Below are 12425 nucleotides of genomic sequence, written 5' to 3'. Positions count from 1 at the left end.
TGGGAATTCACAACGCAGTGCCATTTCTCTGAGTGATACGTGGAAGTCCTCAATAGTTTATTTGGTTCTTTGCCTGGTCATGCAGAATTGAAAGTGTTCATAATCGGGGTTCAGTTCAGGCTTGAATTTATTGTTCAGAGCTGACTTCGCCGCAGCCTAATCATCTGTTGTTCCCCTTTTTGGTAATGTGTTGAATAGGCTTCAGGCTAGGGTGGCAATGTTCAGCAGTAGTAATGTGTGCTGGTTTTTCCCTGTTATCTCTCTAGCTTGCATATGAAGCTCAAATTGTTGAAGCCATATCCTCCACCTGAGGCCTGCTCCTGTGGCACATGGATCAAATGGCCTCATGAATGTAGTGTGTGTGGGATCTGGGCCTTCTGTTACTAGGAATTGGCTTCTGGGGGATCTGCTGCTGCCCTCCCTGGTGGGGTTGTTCTGGGGGCTTGTCATGTGCCTAAAAGGCCAGTGCTCTCGTGGGCTTGCTTTTCTTTACTTTTGTGTTTTTTCCTTCAGGATTTCAGGCTAAATTGTTCTTTTTGCGGTGCCTCCCTCACTGGTTCTCACCTTGCAGTGTTCTTTTGCTGGTTGCCCTCACTGCCTTGAGCTGTCCCTCCTTGATCTCGTGTTACCTCCCTGGTGCACGTAATGACTTCTGCCGGCGTTATGAGGCCGGGTTGTGGGGGGCGTGGCACACACGCAGATATTCTCCACTCCTCATCGCCAGTGTGGAGTGTTTGTATCCGACCTCCGGTGGCCGGAGCAGAGGTCAGAGTGAAGGAGGCATTTTATTTCATGTTCCATCGCTTGCAGCACAGAGCTAAATAAATGCATGTCAGCAGTGGTCGAATTGAGCGGGAACGGTTGGGAATCGTGCTCCTCTACTTTTTTAAATTAAGTTTTACCACTCCTATACTTTTTATTTTAAAAAGAAACCGTTCTGGAACTGTTTTGTTTTAAAATGGGTGTTGAAGAAGTTGAAACGTGCACTTTCAGTGCACTACACTGAACGTTCCCTTAAACAGCAGGTGCAAGTGTTTGGGGGTTTGTATTGTGTGTGGGAAGGTGGTGTGGTGAGGGGGTTTATGGGTAGTGGGGGCAGGCCAGAAGGGAACATAGTCCCACTACTTTTTTTCGTACACTTCAACCACTGCACATCAGGCTGCTTGCTCAGTATCATTGGGCTCCTCCCTTTACGGGCATCCCCCACTTTATTTCCTTCTTCGGTCCCTTGTCACGTGAGGTTGGCCCCCCCTCACGTGACTTGGTATCACGGTGTACACCACACATTCATTCTTATCCAGCCTCACTCCTTTTCCAGCCTACTAAAATTGAGCCATGAACATCTACAGAGACCTGCGGACCAAAACATCCACTCTAGGGATCTGCATTGGAGCTCATTGTCACCGGCTCTAATCCTGGCAGATCCATTCAGCCCTTCAGCTTCCTGAGATTGATATAAATGTTCTCCATTGAGTTGGGGAACAATAAGCATGTTATTTGTCTATAGTTTCATAAGACCGCTACAGCGGGTCACGGTACCCACACCTGTTACGTGATGCCGAAACAAATGTACGATTTCTTGCAATGAATGGAACATTTGGAATGGATGTCATTTCTGTGGAGCAGGAGGACCAGCACAGAGAGTCTGGAAGGATCAGGTGACTCGAAGCTTGGTCACACATGATTGCATGTATTTACAAAGTACAAATGCATTTTATTGCCGTTGACGTGAATCTTGGCTAGAGGTATTTGGCATTACTGGCTTAGTGATTTTATTGAAAACTTTGAGAAGGACGTTTGCTTTCTTCTCAGCATCTTCTTGCACTCAGTAAAGTAAGGCTCTCTGCACTATATTTCCGCGTGCCTACATCTTCAGCATATCCGATTACAAACAGCAGTGATCCCAAACTTGCGTTTCATGGGAACACAAAGGAGAAAGAAGCGCAATAAGCTTTTCCTCCCCGAAACAGTCATAATCACAGGCAGAACGAGACTCGCTGCCCTTTTCAGAATTTCAGGCTGTATGACAAGTCTTTTTTCTCATTCTCTCCTTTGGGTTACATCATAGTCTCTACTGAGTCTCTTATTCATGCAGTGGGGTAACTTGGCTGAAAATGTTAAGGGGACATGACATCTAAATGAAAGGGGCCCCAGCCAAATTAGTGAGACAAAATGGTGTGCCACAAAAGTTGGGCAGGGACAATCACCCTTGCCTCCCTAAAATTACACACTTCATGAATGATTAGCCAGTGGTTTGTCTCAATATTTGGTTAATCAACCAATCCGTTGTGCTTCCTGACTCATTAGTCCATACCAGGTGTTTTTCCTGGAATTCCCACAGCCAGGAATCTTATTCGAGGGTCTCAATGCTCATTAGACTGTACTGGATCTCTGGGTTTCTCGATCCAGTTTGGAATCTGGTGTCTTTTGTCCCAGCTTGGGGTTTGCTTGATCTCACGCCTCTCAGGAGTTTGGTCTTCTACAGTGCATCTTGGGTTTTGATTTCAGGTAGCCCATCTTGGGTTCTGGTTTCTCATGTAACCTCCTAGGGTATTTTTTTTAAAATGTTATTTATTTGTAGAGCGCCATAGCCCGCAAGGCATCAGGGCGCACAAAAGCACTCAACCTACCCTGGGGTATATTTACAATATCCTTCCATGGGGTATGATTTGTGGTAACCCACTTCAGGCTATGGCTTCACAGGCCCCACCCTGGGGCATACTAGTTGTGACGAATCCTGAGGTATTGTCACTGCTTTAGATGGGAAACTCCTTCAAATGAGGCCAGGAAGGTGAGGCAGCTACCACGATGGTCCCCCTGGTGGTTGTACTCAATGGAAGTATCGCGTGGGGAGTGAGGAACCCTTATAGAGTAGTGACCACTTTGGGAGAATGCAGTATCCCTTAGACCCTCGCACCTTCCCTCAAAACCCTTCTTTTGGCCCCTCATCAAATGTCCCAATATACTGTTGCTCTACATCAAAGGTGGAAACCACCAGGAAACCACTGGGAAGGAAAACTCCCATCAGGTACCCAATGGTAGTACTGGGATGAGGAAGAGGCCAAGAGCAAAATGCATCGATACCCTGAACCAAGACATGCGGTTTAATCATTTGCATCAGTGATTTCCCAGCTGTCACTCAAAGTAGGAGAGTGAATGGAGCGATGGAGTTTTACATCTCTTGGCATGGACTGGGAGATTGGCAAGCCATTGCAGGACTCAGGAGGTGGTGGTAGGTGTCTGCAGGACACACTAGATGAGCCGAAGGATGGAGGCTGGCTGATGAGGATGCCAACCACATCACATGGCAGAGACAAGTGGTTGAGCAGTGAAGGACCAGCCGGATCCAGACACCAGTCGCAAGGCCACGTCCAGACACCGGAGGAAGCTGCAGGAGCTCCACTGAGCCGGCGTACTCCAACAAAGCCAGGGGAGGCCCTCGACCAATGGGAGGACGAACGGCAAGTCCTCTGTTGGGTTCACTGTGGCTTGATATCATAAACAATGTCACCTTTCGCATTCAGAAGTCTTAATCTCTTTTTTTTTTTTACAAACTTTATTTTATATTTGTCTCAAGAATACTGCTTAGAAACATGTTGAGAAGAATACGAAGGCATGATATGGTGCAGTTCATATCTAGATGTCTTACGATTCCCATACCATCACTTATACCATTGAGTTCTTGAGCTTGATGATGCATCAATTAACAATGAACAATCGAAGAATAAACCAATTCCTCCCCTCCCTTCTTTTCCCTCCCACCCACCCTCTTCTCCCAGCTTGTATTATAATCATAGTAATAAAATGCGGTTGATTTTACTATAAAACACGTCCTTTTATATGTCCCTGCGCTTTCCATTCTTAAGAAGATTTGTCCTGGATGCATTAGTCATATTCTAGAGACCTTCGTAGTATTCTGGGTTTGAAGTACATGTGTTCTCTGTCTCTGGTAAATTCGTGGAGAGGAGTCCATGTGTCCAAATATTTCGAGTATGAGCCGTATGCCAGGGCTGTTATCTTTTCTAGGGCCATAATTCCCCACAGCCTGACCCACCACATAGCTTCTGTTGGGCTTTCTTTGGTTTTCCACATGCGTGCCATGTCGATCCTTGCTGCGCTCAATGAGCATGGCACTGTTCCTGGTGTTCGCATAGACGTTCTCGGCTGTCGCCCCCAGCAGTATTACTGCAGGATCCATGGGAGCTGTACCTTCGATATTTTTTTGATATGACTGAGGATTTCTTTCCAGTAAGTCTGTGCTTTAGGACAAGACCACCACATGTGAATCATATCACCCACTCCTCCGCAGCCTGGCCAGCACAATGGGGAGTAGCTGTTTTTGATAGTGTATACGATGTGGGGTCATATACCATCTAAGGCACAGTTTAAATGCTGCCTCTTTGATTGAGACACACTTGGAGCTTTTCGCTGCCCGATGCCATTTTTGTCCCCACGTTTCCATAGGGATTTCCTTGCCCATTTCGTCTTCCCATTTCTTCATGCATGGTAGTGTCTCTTCTGGGTCAGCTCCGCAGAGAAGGCGGTATATTCTCGATATTCCTTTTTCGACTGTTCCTTCCTGTATAGTGAGTTCCAGCCTTATTGGTGGTCGGGACGTGTCTTTTTTCACCTTAGCGTTCGTGATCCAATGTCGTACCTGGATGTAAAGAAACCGTTCAGTTTCTGGGACCAAAAACTTTCTTTTACATCCTTCGAATGTTAGGGCACCCCATCCATATAAAAGTCTCCTAGGACCAGCTTCTGCCTTCCTTCACAGCGAGACCAGAACCGCGGTTGCATACCTGGAGAAAAGTCTGGGTTACTGGCCATTGGTGTGAGTGGGCCTCCTCCTAATTTTAGCTTTTGGCTTAGCAGGGCCTTATCCCAGTACCATAGGGAAGTTTTTGTTGCTTCTAGAAGCGTGCCTCCCTTTCCGCTGTTTCGGGCGAAGGAAACCCAGAGCTTCCAATGGGATATTCGTTGCTTCTTTTTCAAGGCATACCCATCGATTGTGGTTATCTCTCGGGGACCATTGTAACATTGGTGCAATTTGCGCAGCCCAGAGGTATCTCCGAAACTCTGGCACTCCCAAACCCCCCATGAATTGTTTGGAAGAGGACTTTTTTGGGGACCCCTAGCTTTTTCCCTTTCCAAATAAAGGCCATAACTTTCTTTTGTAAGTTCTGGACCGCTGGATGGGGGTGGGGGGAGATCTTGGAGATCTTCACCGGAAGGGCGCCCGTTGCATATAAGAATCTAGGAAGTAGAGACATTTTAACTGCAGCTATTCGCGCTGACCAGGATAACTACTGCATATCCCACTTTTTCAAGTCTTCGATCAATGTTGTCATCAGCCCCGGGATGTTTGCCCCATATAGCTTTCTGTAGGTAGATGTTAAGTTTACTCCTAAATAGGCTATGGGTCCTCGGCTCCATTTTAGCGGGTTGTTGAGTGTCCTGACCCACGTTTGAGCTATCATGCTGCAACATTTGGTGCTGTGGGGTTAGAAAATCCAAGATGGCCAAAAAGCCCACAAGTGCGCCAGAATCCAGGAGAACCACGCAGTTTGTGTGCACACCAAAATGGTTACCTAACTTGCCACCCACCAGTGTAAAGAAAGATCTTTGTTAACAAAATTCACTGTTACTGATGTCAAAAAGTTGCTGAAATCGTGACTCATTGGACCACTTTAAAGATTCAACCCTTTTGTGGGGTTCCACATAACCATCTTACTGTAAGGAGCCCCATCAAAACAATGTTAAGCAAGGATTTACTACCATGTAAGAACCATTCCTGTTTGGAATGCATTAATCCAAGAAAAATCCCCAAAATGGTTGCATTACCAGTACTCACCACTATCAGAAAGCCGGCGTTTTAAAACAACACCAGACTTTTTTTTTTGTGTAAAACTGAATAAATGAACCCAAAGCAGGCCAAAGAAAGACTTACTGAGGGGTGGATCCAATGTAAAGTTATATTCTGAAGTGACTTGAAGGTTTATAACAAGACTGGCTGAGCTGTGGATTTCAGCAGTTTAAGTAAATTTGGACTGAAAGACACTAAAAATCTAAATGTTTAAAAGAAATGAGTGACCTACTTTGAGTGTCACATAGGTTGCAATTGTTTAAATGTCATAGTTTAAACTTAGAATCAGCATTTTAGCTGCATATGTAAAAATTGGTAGTTTTATTTGAATGCAGAAAACTGGGTAACTAAAAGTGACATTAGCTGGGGCCTGGCTTAAGGAACTGAACTCTGCCCACCGCTACCCCCGACAGGAGTTGAGACTTGCACAACTGCTGTGTTCCCAGGCCTAGCTGCCTTTTGCTGTTCCCACCAAAAGGGATATGACACTTCTCTGATTGAATTACCAAGGGACTGCTAGAGACTAAACATAGGACCCAGGCAGAGGGTTTATTGAAGTGGCCATAAATGGCTTCCTCTTGAACAATGGGCCTTCCAGGGCCCAGGCAAATGTTTTATTATGGGGGCCGTAAATGTGGCTTCCTCCTGGAAGGAAAGGGGAGGAGCACTGCATGTGAGAGCAAGCTGGCTTGGCAGAAACTGGGAGGGGGAGAAACTGGAGACAGAGGCTGAGCTTGAAGAAAGTGGAAAGACTGGTTTCTGTACCATGTGACCTGAAAAGACACACCCCGGTAGCCAGAATATGGTTTTAGAAAAAGATGAATAACTCATAGTACGGACTTGTCATAATTATTTAAATGATACCATAATTCTTGTGATTTTTCTGCCCACATTTTAAGAGGTTTTTAGAACCGGTGGCATGATCTGGGGGCAAGCTAGCAGTTAAGAGGGTATTACTTAAAATGTCTGCATGTGAAAAGTCTGATACTTCATCAATCAATGCCTGCATGCCTTGCACACATTTGGGTAAATTTGAGTAAGAATCTGATATTGGTAACTTGACCAAAAAGTGAAATATGTTGCCATTTCTCAATGCAAGCTCTCAGGAAGAGCAGATTTGAACAGGGTATATCTCATGTGATATGCATGATGGGTGCATGTAATTTCAAACCACTGTGTAGCTATGAAATATGTCTTTTGGGTCAAAATATAGATTGTGTGTAATTTGACAGGGGTGGGTTCTCTGTACCATAAACAGACCTCATCATGATGACACTTCATTTCATTCCCCCAATCAAGGGGAAGAGGAGGAAGTGGCCAATGACAAGTGGAGAGGGGTAGGGCCTCGGAAGCTAGCCTCTCCACCCATTTTCAAAACACATAAAGGCAGACAGTCAGGACAGATAGGGACATGCTATTCCATCTGCTGCGGGATGCTCTGCCGGGAAAATCCATACTTTACCTCCATCAACCTCCAGAGAGCCAACATAGAGACTTCAATCTACCCACCTTCAGAGACCAAGACTTTACTTCAGAATTTGTAGCAGAGAGGTCAACTACAAGCTAAATCCCTCTTTAGCAGGCCTCAAATCATTGCCATTATCACAGCCAGGCGAGCTGTTTGAATTCTTTGCAAGAACTCTTGCCATTTGCCAGAGAGCAGTGTTGTATCCAGAGAGAGACCAGCTGAACCGGAGACCGCTGTATCCGGACCCACAGACCTGATCAGAACCAGAGACCCAGACCAGACCAGCAGAGTAGAGCTGACCCCGACGCTGTGCGCAGAGACCGTCCGTGGCGAGTGAAGAAAACCTGACCAGATCCGTGGCGAGGCCCATTCTATTTCTAAATATATTGTGAGTACCTAGCAGAACTGTGCAGAACCAATCTCTTCGTTAAAATAATATAATCCAAGCTATTTTAATCTAAGTAGAACTGCCTCCTAACTGTCACCTGTCATTTGCAAAGCTGTCACCTGTCATTTCTAGTTGCTAGCTGTCACTTGTCACTTTGAACTTTAAAAATTTAAAATCTGAAAAACGACCTTTACCATATCACTCATATCTCCGTGACCGTTTGTCTTAGAGACTTGCAGTAACTTTCCTCTGCAAGCTGGGAATCTTGGCTTTTCAACGAACCTAGAACGGCATTCCTACCCCCTATACATTTGCCGCAATCACGAAAAACGCACTCGCGAATTTGCCGCGATTTGCAAATTTCTCCACGTGTGAAAACAGCAGCTTCATTGCTTTCCTTGCTAAAAATTTGTTTGCCTCTTAAGAACCATCCCTGAATCATTGCTAGAGTGAGCCTGGACTAATATTAACTTGATACCACTCACCCTGAACCTCTAGAGGGAATTAAAAGCATGTTAGCATATTTTTCACTTCATTGCCAGCACATATAAAAGCATTTTGGGCCTGTGTTTCAAACTTCTGTACTCTAATCTTGCTGGGGTGAACTGAATTACATTTGATTGCATTTCTGAGAACTGTGTGCTTTCCTTCCATTTCCTTGCATTGCATAAAGGGGGGGAGTGGATTGCCAGAGAAAAGTGATTACATTGTTTTGTTGAAATCATATTGAGTATTTTCTGTATTGCATTTTCATTCAACATTACATCCATCTGAACTTATATAAAGCATTCTCTACCACCTTATTCTTCTGTTCCTATTCACAAGTGTGCCAGTGCCAGACTATCCATTATTGATTACTGCTCAGATTAAGTGTCATATTCAATTATTAATTTATTATAAAGTGTGATATATATATCTATTGTTTAAATTATCAAATAAACCTTTTAACTTGCAAAACAGAACTACTTCTTGGCTCAGTGGGGTCAGAGGGATTCCAAGAGAGGGGTGTTATATAGGGGTAGTCATCCAGAACGCATGAACTGGACATAAAGATATATCAATAAGGGTTTTCATTCAGTATTCTAGACTAGGCGTTGACTTAGCTGTAGTGTTGAATTGAATCCTCTTACAGGGTAGGCTCCTTCCCATCTTGCCACTCTCTGGGTTTTGTGTAATATTAAGTGCACTGGACTTGGGATAGCTAATATTAAATCCCGAGACCTCCGCAAATTGCTTTAACATCATAATTGCGTGAGGGAGAGATTGTTCTGTGTCTTTTTAAAAAGCGAAGGATATCGTCTGCATATAATGCAAATTTTTGTTTACCCCCAGACCTGGTGTCAACCCCTTTGATATCCCGTTCTACTCGTATACCTTGTGCTAGGGGTTCAATAGCCATTGCAAAAACAAGCGGCGAGAGGGGACATCCCTGTCTCGTGCCTTTGCGAATTGGGATACTCTTGGTCAGTTGGCCGTTAATCATCAATCTTGTTGATGGGTGTTTGAAATTGGCCATTACCATGCGGGAAAAATTGGGCCGCATCCAAACTTCCCCAGGAACAGCTGAAGAAAGCTGCAATCTAAACAAACAAAAGCCCTAGAAGTGTCCAATGCTATCAACGACATCGGTTGGTGTGTTCTTTCTTGAGTTTTCTTGTTTCTGGAGTCAAGGACGGCACCATGGTAGTAAGCGCCTCTCCCTGTTCTGATTATCAGTGTAGGCATGCTCTGTGTACCGTTGAGATCTGCTGCAACACATGCTGGCTATTTTTTTCACTCTTAAGATTCCTTTCACGGATGCTTTGTGGGTCTGGGTTGGAAATGGCAAGTTCGCTTCTCTGCTCGTCGCCCCTTTGGTTCTCGATGCCTTTATCCTCCTCTTGAATTGCCATACTTCGATAGCTGTCTTGTCGTACGATTTGCCTTGCTTGTAGTGTGCTCCACCTTTTATCTCTGTTGGGAAGGAAAAAGGCTGTCAGGTGTGTGTGTGCTTTTGGTCAATTGCTTGACTCTGCATGACTCTTGCGTTGGGACATGTCAAGCAAACGGCTCTAGTGTTAGTCTGTTGTCTTCGTGTTGTAAGAAATTGTTGGTGTCGGAAAATTGGGGAAAATAGAGTGTCTGAGTATCCCACGTGTCAGGCTGGGGAAAATGTGTTATAAGAAGGGGATACCACGTCACACCCATCGGTATCCCCCTTCCACTCCCCGAGGACCCCCATCCAGGTGATCCTTCCACACTGGTCCACCCCCAGGAACTGGATCCAATAGCGATGGCCGTGTCCTGGCCACCTAGATGACAAATCCACGGGGACTAGTAAGTGAGACACCTTCAGGTTTCTCACAGTACCCTGGGAGCCCGGTCTGCTCTTAAAGGACCTGGAACCCTCAAGAAAGCTTGGAAAAGATTTCAAGGCCATTCTTTCTTGTCGCAGGACCTGGGAGGTAGGCCTGCCAAACATAGATAACGGCATATCTTGACCAGTGACGAGACAGAAATCACTTTGGATAAGGATGTCTTGAGGCTCCCTTCCCCAGGATTTCATGGTATCCGCTCAATGTTCAGTACAAGAAAAACAATAGGTTTACTTGACCCACCTTCTGACTTGCTTTACCAATTATTTCACAGTTCTTCTGGAATCATTTCTAATGTCCTTTGAATGTTTTCTCCTTGGCTTGATTCTTGATGTCTGTGATCTTCCCAGTGGGGTACTCCCTGGTCTAGGCACAGTTGTCAGACTACATCACAGGTCGCGCAACCATGACCTTTTTTGGCCCCTGCTCAGGCTCTTCTGCATCAGGCTTCTGACTTGTCACACTTGTATGCACTTTGGTTATTGTAACACTCTCCTGCATCAGTCTTTTGTTTTACAATAGAGTTATGGGCCTTTCTCATTCTGTTTGTTTAAATACTTAAAGGAATGTTCAATATTCCAAATGCTTTTTGTTTTGCCCAGAGTGTTGCTTACATATAATCTGACATTAATCAGTCTGTTTGACTTCAAATGTTTAGTCTGTGTTTAATATGGCGTGATCTTAATCAAATCGCCCTTGTTAACTTCAAATGTTCATTCAGTGTTCATTACGCTGTGATCTTATTCAAATAGCACTAGTTGACTTCAGTTTGGTATTTAATATACTTAATTAGTAGTTTCAACTCACTTCAGTATTCAATGTGGTTCACATTCACTTGAACAGTCCCATGGCTGTGGTCCTAGGAGCGCTCTATTCTCTGTGTCCTCTGACACTCACTAGCGCTTTGCATTTCCCAGAGGCTGCTCTTGTTGCTCTTGCTCACCTTCTCCGTAGCGGGGAAGCAGACAGCCACGTTAGACGGACATGCCCCGAGTGCACTTCTACGGCATCTCTCTCTCTTCAGTTTGGCAGCCCCAGCTGCCTGCCTTCCAGTTCGAGGACTCCCAGTCCTGCACCCACCAGCTGCAGGTCCTCCGGGATATATGCCGGCATCCAGACTTCAGAGTCTCTTCCCAACACAGAAGCCTAACTCCTTGTTCTCCTTTTTCTTATCCTTTGCCTTCTTCTTTATACACCTGAGCCCAACTAAGAGGCGTAATGTGTGAGTTGTTGGCTTGTCTTGCCTGACCATACATAATCCAAACAATGGGACATGCCTGACCTTTAGTATTGGATGTATTCCTACCACTTTACTTTGTCCCAGTACTAGAGTGGTGTTTGTAATAGGAATTGGGTATTACTCCTAGTTGCATCTTCCTCTTCTCAGTACTTGGTGCATATTTAATGGGTAACATAGGGCCTGAATAAAAATAGCCCATGAAGGTTGAGGGAAGGGAGTGAGTGTTAGGAAAGCGGGGATTCCATGTCTCACCATCCCGCCCCCCTCTCCACAATCACCATGGTCCCTCCACCCAGGTGACTCTCCCTCGCTTGTCCACCCCCAGGGTCGGGATCCAAAAGCGATGGTCCTTCTCTGGTCACCTGAACAGAAGATCCCTGGGGAGTGGTTGTGAGACTACCTTCAGGTTTCCCACACCACACTTGTATATGCCAAAACACTCGCATAATAAGCACTCATGCCCCACTCAGACATCATACACCCATGCCACAGACGCACATAACACAGTGTGAGGGGTCAGAAACGTGAGGCTGACAAATTTGTAAAGAGGTTTCAACTTTAGCCATTTTTTAATACAATGGTTGGATAAACGCCTCACTATCCCTACCCTGAAAATGATATCCATGCCTAAAGTAAACTAAAAGAAACCCTCTGATCTCTAAGAGGATATCTAACCCTCACACATCTACAACAAATAAAGCAATACGTTAATAAATGACAATTCAATTCAATGATATAACCTATAATTTGATTCAGATTATATTCAATGTCTCTTCTCATAACCTGGGTGAATTTCCCTTGCCTGGATCTGAACAAGGGTTATCTCCATAGTTCAAAGAAAACAAGGAAATCTGATTTAACACAAAGTTCCAAAAAAGTTTCAAGGGTTTGTATAAAGTTGCACAGCTCCAATACATTACCTCCAGAAATTAAAAGTTCCTATTCCACCTGGAATGCGAACTGTCTCACATTGGTTTTCTTCCCATACGCAAAAACAACAAATGTCTTTGTCAGGATAATGTCACACCTTTTGGATTAAAAAATAAACTATTCCAACTCCTCGTGGAGCAGGAATAAGATTCTAACTTATAATAACAATAAATGTCTTT

General features: G+C 44.7%; 1 protein-coding gene across 1 annotated transcript in view; it reads left to right on the top strand.

Moving 5' to 3' along the window:
* USP43 (ubiquitin specific peptidase 43) overlaps window positions 1-12425 on the top strand; it is a 1531566-nt gene that overhangs the window by 958264 nt on the left and 560877 nt on the right. The gene's annotated exons all lie outside the window — the stretch shown is intronic.

The sequence above is a fragment of the Ambystoma mexicanum genome, chromosome 3q (assembly GCF_040938575.1).
Source record: "Ambystoma mexicanum isolate Mex_15411 chromosome 3q, UKY_AmexF1_1, whole genome shotgun sequence".
In the NCBI taxonomy this organism is placed as follows: Eukaryota; Metazoa; Chordata; class Amphibia; order Caudata; family Ambystomatidae; genus Ambystoma; species Ambystoma mexicanum.
This window is presented reverse-complemented; position numbering and strand designations above follow the sequence as displayed.